Source organism: Struthio camelus, chromosome 6, assembly GCF_040807025.1.
Source record: "Struthio camelus isolate bStrCam1 chromosome 6, bStrCam1.hap1, whole genome shotgun sequence".
NCBI classification, from domain to species: domain Eukaryota; kingdom Metazoa; phylum Chordata; class Aves; order Struthioniformes; family Struthionidae; genus Struthio; species Struthio camelus.
In genome coordinates, this window is record NC_090947.1 from 12,120,262 (window position 1) to 12,132,398 (window position 12,137).

The 12,137-nt window shown below is 38.4% G+C and overlaps 1 protein-coding gene across 2 annotated transcripts in view; it reads left to right on the forward strand.

Moving 5' to 3' along the window:
• The window catches only part of HECW2 (HECT, C2 and WW domain containing E3 ubiquitin protein ligase 2), a 222,182-nt gene that overhangs the window by 20,322 nt on the left and 189,723 nt on the right, over positions 1 to 12,137 (forward strand). The window contains exons 1-2 of one of the 2 annotated variants that reach the window (XM_068948245.1): positions 86 to 198; positions 1,001 to 1,121. The gene's annotated coding sequence lies outside the window, so the exon portion shown is untranslated. Of the gene's footprint in view, positions 1 to 85; positions 199 to 1,000; positions 1,196 to 12,137 lie in introns of those variants that run through there. The other variant, XM_068948246.1, reaches the window with a different exon arrangement.

Here is a 12,137-nt window from a genome sequence, read left to right on the forward strand (position 1 = left end):
AACGCACCCCGCGGGCGCATGCGCAGCAGGCTGGGGGGCGGGGCGTGTCAGGGCATGCTGGGAGTTGTAGTTCCGCCCCCCCCCTAGCCGAGGAACGGCGGTTTCGGCGAAGCGGCGTGAGGTGCCGGTGCCCGCCGCGGGCGCCTCGGCTGCCCTGCCCGGCCCCGCGGGGCCTGGGTGCTGCGTGGGTCGCTGTCGGTGAGCGGGGTCCTGGGAGTCACATAGGGGACTGCTTTTCTTCTCTCCTTCTCGCGTCGCACCTCCCTCGCTCCCCCGGGGAGTGGCGCTGCTTTGGCAGCCTCCTTCACACCTTCCCCTCACAAAATGGCGGCTGCAGCCTGCGCCGGGGTGGTGTGACGCAGCTGGCGCTTGCCCTTGTCGCGGGCCGCCAGGAACGGCGTTGCGCCTTGGCTGCCACTTAAACGCCTGTGAAGGGCTTCAGCGGAGCTGTGTGCATTGCGTATTGCTTTCTTCTGATACTGAATTTAGACAGTGCTCAAAACGGGAAAAAAAAAATTGAAGGGTTTTAGAGTCAATTTGCAGGATACATAGACTCAAAACTCCATGGGGAGGATGCTCTGCAGGAGCAGCCAAACCTGTAGGCTGATAGCTATTTCTACACGTGATCAGACTACTGCATATCAAATGAACCGTTATTATTGGCCACATGTTCACTTTGGGCTGTGAGCAAGCACAGTGTTTTAACTTAATGTGTATACAATCCAGTACTACAGGTCAGCCATTTTACTGAGCTGTGTTGTCTGCACTTGCATCTGAGGTGTCAGTCTGAAAAAATATGTCACTTCCATTTTTATGCGGAGAGGGAATCTAGTCTAACGGCTACAACACATAGCTGTGGAATTGGTAATGTGGCGTCTGAAACATGCATCAAAGAGCAATGCTGCAAACATCAAATATTAGATGTTCTGGGGATTCAAACAAAGATATTTAAGAAATCCGTACTAGAAATTTAAAATTTTCTCATTTTTACTTTTGGCAGCTCGTCTGGCTCCTGAGGGGCGTTTTTGAATGACTGAACTCTTCCCATGCATTGAACAGGGAATACGCGCGCCTAATTCTCAGCTGAGGATTCTACGTAGGCTGCAAACACCTAGGATCAGGTATCACATTCAGTGTGGCAACACCTAAGTACCTTCTCGTGCTCATCTTTGTCTGAAGTTTCTAATATGCTGAGGTAATCTTACGTGTAATGCTTTTTGAGGTAAAAGGATTTGTGGGGCATTTTGAGATTCTGTTATGAAATATATAACTGGAAGTGAAAAGTAGATTTTTTTTTTAATTTGAAGCCTCACTAGATGGCAGCAGGAGCAACTATTTATTGCAATAGTTTAAACATGGTGGCTACGTATTTTATAATTTGTGCAGCTGTAGCTGGTGGCTATGCATTGATACTGGAAAGATTGTACGATTAAAAAAACTACTGGGGTGCCACATATATAGGATGCACATATATGAAGACTTCAATCCACATGTTCACATGCAAAGTGATTATGAATTTGGAATCTAAATCTTTAAAAGATTTCTGCAGAATATTTAATGAGCTTTATTACAGGGACAAGTAGAACACATGATTTTTGCTGTGCTTATCATAATATAAAAGCAAGTATAGAGTGAAGAAACCTTTATTTTACACGTTACTATTTTTGGTACTGTTACCATGATCGCATTCTTTCCTTTCAAAATTTGTAGGCTAGAGCACAGAAAAGTCCTAGAGATTGATCAACATGTTTTTGCTTTTTCATAAATAAGGTGCTATAGATAGAGACTGGCAAACCTTTTTATTGATTTAATACTGACATTTAAGTCTTCTGAAAAAGAGAATAGTACACATGGACTTCTTATTCTATACTGATTTCAGAATTTCAGTGTGGGACTTGTAGCAGCTTTTGTAAAGCATGAGCCAAGAAAAAGCGACATGCGTACTCTGATAAAGTGAAAGAAAACCCAAAGAAGTCATCACTTTCCTCAGTAGTTCTTAAATATGCTGGGTTTGGGTTAGATTCTCTTCCACTGAAATCAGCAGAGTTTATCCAGTGTAATCTATATTACAGTTCATCTTTACAAGTCTGAGACAAGAAACAGTTAACTTACTTCATGACTCTCCATTCAGCAGTGAACGTTGAGGAAATGTACCTGGATTGAAATATGTAAGAGGGAGTTAGATCTGGTTAAACAGACCTCACAAATGCTTTCTGCAATGTGAGGCCTCTTTATATTCTATTTCTGGTTGGATACTATCTTTTCACTCAAACAGCTACTGTTTTTTTTCAAGATGTCGTTTGACTAATAGGATGCTGAATGGAGACAGATGCTAAATACTAACCTTCCATATATTTTTCTATTAAAGGGGATTATGAAGAAAAAAATATAGTCATTAACTCATTCAGTTATTGTAATGGACGTTTTATTTATATGAGTTGGAAACGTGGAATGATGTAGTGTAGGCTTTGTAAAATACTCAGTTGGCCAAGGCACACTGTCCTGAAAGTCAATTTAAAGAGAAATTCTGATTGACTTCAGCGGGAACAGAGACAGTTCAGAGCTCAAAGCTTTTGTAAAATCTCACTGTCATGGCTACAAAGGAAACCTGGCATATTAGTCCATGAATACAGACCAGCTCCAAACTGGGCCAATACAGTGGTGGGACAAGACAGCGACCTTCACTTTTGGAGGCGTGTATCTCTGTGATACTCATAAAAAGCATGGGCGAACGTAATCTAGGCTATAGTTGTACAGTAACAATAGAACGTTTTGCTCCTACTTGCCTGATACCTCCTGCTGAGTTTAAAGAGCGGCAGAAACTTATACCTGTAAACAAGAAGAGCTGATGAGCTATCAAAACTTACTCAAGTTTTCCATTCTGTTGCGTTCTGTAGATGAATATAATTTATCTGATTTAAGGATCTTTTGGCATTAGTGATTTACTTTGAGGGAAGAGTTGCGGTGCTTCTGAGCAAAAAGAACCAAAGTGGGACTAGAGTAACACTGGATAGGGACCAACACTGCATTTGGTCAGCAATGTGTGTGTAAGAAGCAGATTCTCAGTTCTCATTGCTCCACTTGAGAATCTGCTCCAGGAGGCCCTTGCCTATCTTTCCAGGAGGGTTATGAAGTAATGTGGACGTGAAGAAACCTAAAGATCCTTAGAGGATAAAGGGATTAAAAATGATAAACTAGGTCACTCTTAAGCACCTCATCTAAGAAGGAGATACCTGAATAACACTGAATATTGATAGTAATACTGTTTTTATTGTAGAGTATCTAAGTAACAGCTGGCTGTGTGCTTAGGCTGTTCGTTAATCAGAAGATAATGATGAAACGGCAATGCAGGGGTGCTTTTAGCTGGGGCTTTATTCAGGAGAATAACGTATAGTAAGTGAGAACATAAAAAGAGCAGCTGATATGTAGGTCAAATGGAAGCTATATTTTGGAGTTGCTTCAGCTTATATAGGGTAACAGTATTTGACAGGAAGATACTTAATTCTGAAGGCACTCTATAAATTTTGTAACAAACATAGTCAGATCAAACACTTCTTAATTTAGTTTGCACTAAAATAAAGGATTGATCTGAGCTTATTATTCACATTCTTTATCTTTGTCTCAGAAGTTGCTGTGTAGTTCATCAAGAGTAACTTCATATGAAAAATGTAGGAGTAAAAAGTATACATCAGGCTGTCTGTAGCATATTTTTTGTGGTAAAATTTTCAGAAGAAAGCTGTGATCAAAGACCTGAAAGCTGAAATTAAACAACTGGATATACTTTTCTATCTCAAATAATCCTGCCCAACAGAGTTTCATGATAGCCTTCAAAATAACCTAAAATTGTATTTTCTTTTATTTTTAATATCATTTATATGACAAGAGGAGATGGGTCAGCCAAATGCATTATGATGACAGACCACCTACTTTTTTTCTCCAAAGCAGTATCATCTTCTGCACAGTTTGCCACCTACATATACATCTGGTGGGCTAGTCGTTGCTGAGCAAAGTTGCAAGCTAAAATGGGACAGAAGCATGTTTTAACTTGGGCCTAAAAACAGGTGTACTTTCTGTCTCTGACAGAGACATCAGTTCACAGATCTCAGGAAAACTTTTATGTAAATTATACAAAAATATCTCACAATTCATGTAATGTTTTCGTTGTTACAGCAGTTTTATGGCTCCAATCTTATTTTTGTATATTGTCTCCAATTGACTTTTCAGTCTATTTTAAACCTTTTCAGGGAATGGGACTTTCCCTGGGAAGCTGTTTAATATTCCAGTAGGTTTCACTGCCTAAAGGTGGTGTTACGTTTTCCTTCCCTGTAATGACATTTCTGGTTATTGTTTTTTTAGTGTTCTGATAGTTCCTTTTTGTTTTACTTAGATTTGGCATATATTTGTAGGTAATTACATGCTACACCTATCATTATTTAACAAAGTTTTATTCTAGCGTATGTAAAATGCTTTCGCTTTCCATGGTTCTGTTGATCTTTTTGAATTCCTTCTGCTGTTTGCAATATGAGGGATCCTCGGACTGGAGTTTTTGTTCAAGGTGGAGTCTTAGCTGCCAACACTCTCCAGTGCTTGTCTTTAGATTTCTTTTCTTTTCAGCACACTCAGTCGCTTGCCTATCCAGAACTTTTGGTATGAATTCACATCAGAGAGCAAATATTAATACCAAAGCCTCTATTTGCTATCAGAGAATGCTGCAGCAGTAGATGGAACTTGCGGTTTTGAACTGATAAGTGCAACAGATCAAATCTGCTAAATTGGACCAGTCTGTGTGTTCAGGTTAGCATTCTACAAAGGAAGATACTTTGGACAAACAAGAGCCTCAACTCTTAAGAGTATACTCTGTCAGTTGCATCAGTTACAAGCGGTAGGACGTACTAGTTGAAAGTTTCCTTCATGATTTGTTTTCAGCCTGTCTAGTTGCTTTATCATTAATAAGGTACTGATTCCAGAGGTTTCCTATTTCTTGCACACACATAGAAGGCAATCAACATAAATATGCTGAAAGCACTGTCCTTCAGTCCCTTGTTAAACCTCTCCTGCCCTGTTATGCCTGCAGAACTTCGAATTCAGGTGATCAGTATGTTTCTACCACTGTGATGATTTACTGCTAATACCTCTGTACTTCTTTGTACTGTCCAATCTCTGTGCATCCATCGGTTGTTGGTAGTAAACTGTCAGCTCTTTAGGAAAGGAGGAGACCAGTTTCTTGGCAGAGAATCATGAAAAAAATCGTCCCTGGCTTAGTGTTACTAGCTGCTATAGAGTCTTACAGTATGTGATTAGAGATATTTTGTAATGTAACATTCTAAGTATGCTACATGAGGTACGTTTCCCCTCATCATGCTGCTGGCATTGATTATCCTTACTTTGTATACCAGATAAAGAACAATATTCTGTTTTTATCTTTCTACACTTACTTGCTTCTGATCTGCTGTCCCTTTCCCCTCTTCCTCCAATGCAGGTAGACAATAGCAGAATTCTCAGATATCCAATTCAAGTGTTAAATCAGCACTGCTGACAGAAATTCATCTTTGCGAGAATGGTATAAGGATGTTTGTGCAAACCAGTAAATATAGCATTAATATTTCTTTGACGATGCTATTGTTTTAATGTAGTGATCAGCAAAAGATCCTATTTTTTCACTATGCTGTTTATCTTGTTATTTTTACAGCCATGCAACGTGAGCGCATAAGGCTAATGCTCTGATTTATTTCATATAGTGTAGAGCAAAAGGGAGCGTGGATTAGGTTCTCAGGGAGCAACCCAGCTGTCTAATCATAAAAGTCTGGTGCCAGTTTAGATGCTGCAGGCTATCCAAGACATTCTAACAGGGCTAACAGATGTCACGCAAAACCTGAAGGGGTCCCATGACCATCTGGAATGGCAAAGGGAAGCCAGCTGGGATACTTGAGGACATCTACAGTGGCACTAGACACCTCTCTGTAAGCGTCCAAATCCCGTTCTTGATGTCCCAATAGTTAATTTGCATGAGCCATGAGGAAAATGAAGATGTCAAGTGATTTCTTCTATTTCGTTTCTTTTCCTTGGTAGCTGGATCATTTTCTTGCTATTAAGATAAATTGTATGAAAGAAGAATTCAGATTGGTATGGTTAATTTTAATTTCTTCTGTTTACTTTCCTGTCTGAAGGTAGTCTGTAGTACCGTTAACATATTTAGAATGACTGATGATGATGTTACGGGGAGGACTGAGTTCGTGAGGACATAGGCACTGGGGCCAAATAAACTGAAAACATCAGACTTTATATGAAGACAGATGTCTTTAATAAGAAACATACAAGGGGATGATTCTGTATGTATGTAGAAAATACAGTAATACGTCTGTATCTAAATTGTTATTTAGCTTACTCTTCCCACTATTTTGATAGAAGGTTGCGCTGAGATACTAGACACTTCTGTTTTCTGTCCTGTTGTTTTCTCCCAGAACACTTTTCTTTTTTGTGCTATTGAGCCCAAACTGAAAGCTTTAAATCAAAAAAAAGTCTTCAACTTTGGATGTGTACTGATACCTGAATGCAGATCTGATTCTGATTTTCACATGTACTTTTATCTTTACAGTAAACCCTGGAACCCCTAGATGAGAACACTGTCAGAGACATTTGAAGTATAAATACAATTCTGCAGCAGTATTCTGTCTTTACTTTGTAGGCACAGAAGAAATTGCCAGTTAGGATGTTGCAAAAATGGGGCTTTCATATTTCCCCTGTTTTGATTTTCCTTTCAATGTCTTTCAATATCAGTTCTTAACAAATGGACGTGTTGGATAGGTCATGTATAGTGTTCTGGCTGCGAAAGTTCGTAGTAGTCTTGAAAAAGGGTAGGATGCAGAGCTAGTTGTCAGCCTTTTTCCTCACTACTTTGTGGCAGAATAGATAACATTCTTCTCAAACCTCATCCTAATAAGTATTCCAGTAGTGAGTATTAGCATTTCTAACGTGCAAATGTATGTGTAAGAAGTGTGGAGCTTCTTTTCCTTCTAAAAGAATTGACATTTTATCTGTATTCTATTAATTAACTTGAAGAGAGCCAATAAAATGGCAATTTAAGTGCTATATTGATTTCAAGTCAGAGCTCCCGCTTTTGGATATCAGGCAGCAGACTATAGTGCACTAGACCATGGGACAGTCAATATCTGGAAAATATGTCAATTGGCTGCCCATCTCCTCTCTGAGAAGTCTGCAAAATATGGGGTGACATCTGCTCCTTTAGGAATAAGTGAAAAATCCCATTATTTTAAATAAAGAATGTTTTTATGACATTCAGATTTACTTCTGCAAGTAATAATTAGACAAAGTGTAATGTCTTAATATTTTTAACTTCTGTGTACAGTACTAAGAAATTTAGAAGGCCAGGAAATATGACGACACATCTTATTCTTTTTTCACTCTGTGATACAGGACAGCAGAATCAACTGCTCTCTTAGTTAGTGCATGTCAGCTTGTCAGCCCCGTATCTTCAGGGACCTAGCGTGTAAAACCTAATATGGCACTAGAAGTTCTTTCCTTTTTACCCTCCAGAGATAAATACCCCTTTTTCAGGCACTGAAGTAAAAGACTACAGAATTTAGGTGAAATCGAAGTGTCATTGTACAGGACAAGTTAATGCCCTGGAATATGTAGACATAAATTTGAGCAGATTTAAAGATAACACAAGTCCATCTAAAAGACTCAAACGTGATAGTTGTGCAATGACAGAAACGTTTGCCATTATTTGAATTGTCACTCTTTGTCCCTCTTTCCCTGAAATCTAATGAAATAATGCCAGAACGTTTGGTACATTTAGGTTATAGAACAATGCTGTATGCTTTTTCTGAGAAGCAATATTGCATTGCAAGGTACAGTGAATTCTGCTAGGGGTTTGAATCCATTTTAAACAGCTTGTTAGCAGTGCTCTTACAAACGGTAGCATTCCATGTTCCAGTCCGTACATCTGCATGACTCTCAAAAAGGTGTGAAACAATTGTATAACTTCTGTGAAGATGAAAAAAAAAGTCTAATCTTTACAGAGTTCTGTCTTTTCTCATGCTTTAGGAGCAGGCAGTGGAAAAGTTTGATTTTTTAATCTAAGGAAAACATTATATGAATATAAAAATATTTATAAAGTTTTTATTCTTTTCCGTATTATGACTTTATGTATATTCAGGAAGGAAAGTGGCCTCTGGCCACCTGGCTGAAAATATCTAATCCTAGTATGTCATGTCACAAGTTTCAGTTGTTAAATTAATGTTGACGCACTTAGTATTTTTTTTTCTTTTTTTAGGTTTAAATTTAAAAGTTGAAAACACATAAATCCTATTTATAAAGTAGAATAAAATTCCGAATAAAGGTTTACCTCTTGCCTTAATGCCTTATGTGAAACATAAGCTTACCATACCTTTTGGCCCATTTCTAGAGTGCATGAGACTCTGAGGGTAATATACTGACATGATAGAGGAGGAAAATGGCTAATACCACCTTCGTACTGTTTTCAGTGTGGTACTGAAAGAAGGAAGAATGACTTCTCCTTCAGAACAATAAACAACAGTACAGGAGAACCCCATGAGATAGTCCATAGTAAGATAACTAGCCTGAGATTTAAACCTGAGATACACGGACAACAAAGGCGGCGTACTTTCCGTGAGGGATACGTTACATTTTGATTATCGTTTTATGTTTGAGTTCAGGAATTGTTTATGCAGTCCTTACAGAGAACATTTTCTTCTGGAACATAATTGAAAGCACATATTTTCGTAAGGGATTTTGTCTTACATTGTTATAACCCTGCATTGTGCATTCTTTGTTTTTTGAGCGCTTGCTATTTTTGTGTGAATAACCAGACTGCTGCGTAGCTTTGGAGAGACTGGCCCAAATCCTGGGAGCTGCAGACTGACACACACTGTAAACCAGACTGCATGCGCAAAAGAATATAGCTCGCCTTTTTCACTTGAAATTTCTTGTGTCTGCTATGTACAACATTTGTTCACCAGTGGCAGGAACAATTATATGATGAAAGTTGTGGTTGTTTGGTGGGGCCCAAACCCCAGGACTGGGGTACTGAGCCTGGATTTATGCCAGCAGCAGGAAAAAAGGGAGAGGAACATGACCTCCTACACCGTTAGCATCCCTCTTGCACTGGGATTCTGGTGTGACTAGTGGAGTACACTGCAGTGCAGTGCAGAACAGCTGTTCCAAACCAGAGAATCCGGTCCATTATCTCTTAAAACAATTTGCATCAGTAGCAGATTTTAATGCAGCTAACATGTTCAGTTATCTGGAGTAGCAGAGTTTAATTTATATTGAAAGCCTAATACATTCAGCAGAACATACCGTACTGCTTTTATGTTTTGAACCTCCTGGGTTTAATCTGTTTAAAGATTATTCTAACATTAATTGTTTTATTTTTCTGTAGTGGCTGTCAGTTTTGTTTGAAGTGTTTTTAAAAAGGTGTTGGTCTGTTTAAAAGGCTTAACTGCGTTTGTGAACAATACAGGGTTTCCTTTATTTCCAGTAGTGCCTTAAGTACTGCTTTTGAAAATGCTCTTTCTCCCTTCAAACCTTAAGTGCTGACAGAATCTTTTCTTGATTCCTTGTATCAAACCATGGTTTATATCAAAGGATCATAGTTCCTGCTCAGAAAACGTATCGATGACTAAATACTATTTATTTAAAGACAACGTTAAAGTTCTGCTAATGTTCACCTTTGACAGCATGCTCACACCATAAGGAATTTAATGTTTTTCTCCTGATTCTTTGCCAGCATGTTTAGGCCCCTTAGCGCTGGAGACTTTGGAAGTGGCTGTTCTTGTACTTGGTAGCCCAGTCAGCTGGGCAAATGCATGTCTGTTATTTCTGCAAATCTTAATCCTCATCCATACTGTTTGAGAGCTTTCACAACAGTGTTAGGAATAGCCTCTGCCGTCTTTTGGATGTTGCTGTTCCTCTTACTTTCCCTTTATGCTTCCTTTTTTGCAAAGCTTATTTGAAGTACTACTTGTTTACAGGGAATTTGTGAGTTAACGAGGGGAAACTCTTTGGGAACATACTCCCAAAAGTGTTAGTTCTCTTCCGTTCTTATTACTAAAATGAGTAGATTTTTGGTGGATGGAAGGGACTAGAAAGCATCTTCTGTAGGAATCAGAGCACAGTTTTTATGAATAAAAGCAAGATCCATATACAGGATGTGTGAGTTAGCACCTATGCGTCGTTGTCTTTTGGCAGGGAAAGTCAGGAATTAGGTCACATTATTGCCGCTTTTCTAACGAGTATTTTAAAATAAAACGGCACGTATGGTAACATGTTAATGTAGTAGATTTTTTTTTTTTGCCTAAATGCTAAATATTTATTACTTGCCTCCCCACAAAAAAGAATACAACATGTTCTGTAGATTTTTTTTCCCCAAAACTCTATCTTGCCCTTGCATTTTTAAGAATACACAATGCAAATAGACTGTAGAAAGAATGTAGCTTGGTGCTCTAGAACAAAAACTAGAAATTGGTGGCCAGATGCTCATATGTTGTCAAATATTTCATGCCAGTCTGTGTTAGTTGAGAATCTCGTCTCGGAATTCTTGGGTTCCAGCTAAGGAGCAGTTTTGTTAATAACTCCAGATAAATCACTTAATATCTCAATTTGTCTTTTATTATACACCTGTGCCTTATCAAAATGTAGTAAGGCTATGTTTTTGTGGAAGTGATTGGAGATTCTTTATTAAACTATGCTATGTGTGTAAAATAATAATGATAAAAACAGTTAACACCAGAGCAGTCAGTTTTTTGTTGAGCTCCTCTGTTAATGAATTTTTCATTAGTCTGTCAAGTCGGGAAATATCATCTCCCGTGATCAAAGGGTTTAATGGAGCACGTGCAGAAAGATCATGGAAGCAGAATAGCCATCCTTTGCAGTGCACCAGTATTATTCCATAAACTGTGTGAACACCTAAATGCTGTAAATCTAATTTGAGGTATAGTGCAGCTAGTAAATTTAGGTTGAAGTTGTCTTTAAGTATCGTTCCTCATTCCCACATTACACTTGTTAAAAGATGCTCACTATTCCACGATATTTCACCAAACTGAGGACATGGAGAAGTAGGATTAAAGAAATGGTTTATGGTTTTATGACAGTAGAAGAAGCTATATCACAAGGTTTATGAAAATATGAATTGCAGTGCTGAGATGAAACCTATGAAAATGAAAAGCAAACAAAAAGCTCACAACCCCCTGATCAAACACTTGAATTACAGTATTTTTTCCAGAAAACAAAATCGGCATAGATGAATCCTTGTCTAGTAATACTGACAGTGAAATCTGTTGTTACATTGAAATGGTGATGGCAAAGGAATTAAGCCTCATGGATTAAAATACTGCAAATAATGTTTACACTTTTTTCAGGGAACTGAATAGATGCACTTAACTACCTTTGTAATAAGCAAACAAGTGAAAAAAACCCTACTATTTGTCTACAAAATCAGTTTGACCATAGATTCTTAATTGGAATTTAAAATTGAGCTTTTACAATTTCACATAAAGGCTTTATTTTTGACTAAATTCATTGTCGTCAAATTTTATTTTAGGATTTTCACTGTGAACAACTTTCCTGTGACATTTCTATCACCTCAAATATTCTGAAGGGAAAAAAGAGATCACGAGCCACTTCAGGCTAGTATTGTACCTGTGTTTGGGTCCAATGTCAATTAAATGAAATTTATAATCATACAATTTTGAATGAAAAAATTACATCCTTTCCTATGCAGTGACAAACTTTGTGTTCCAAATCTTGATATCATCTCCAGTTCCTACAGGGTTCATTCTGAAATTCTTATTTCTTATTCCAGTCTTAGCACTCTTGGACTTGAAGTCATACATGTGTTTGTTGTTTGTGAATTTAGTGCTTCACTTGGGTGTGATGTGAATGAACTTGCAAAGCATACAGCTCAAAGCAGAAGTAGTGTCCAGTGAGTAGAAAACAGTTAATGTTTTAGATTACAGCTTAGTCAAAGTAACAGTGAGGAAGAGGTCTCATTCCCCTTCTCCCTTGCCTTTTCTTTGCCATCGTGTGACCACCTGTCCCCTTTATCAGATCTTGTGCCAGTCTGATTGCGTGGTGAGCCTATACAACTTGCTATC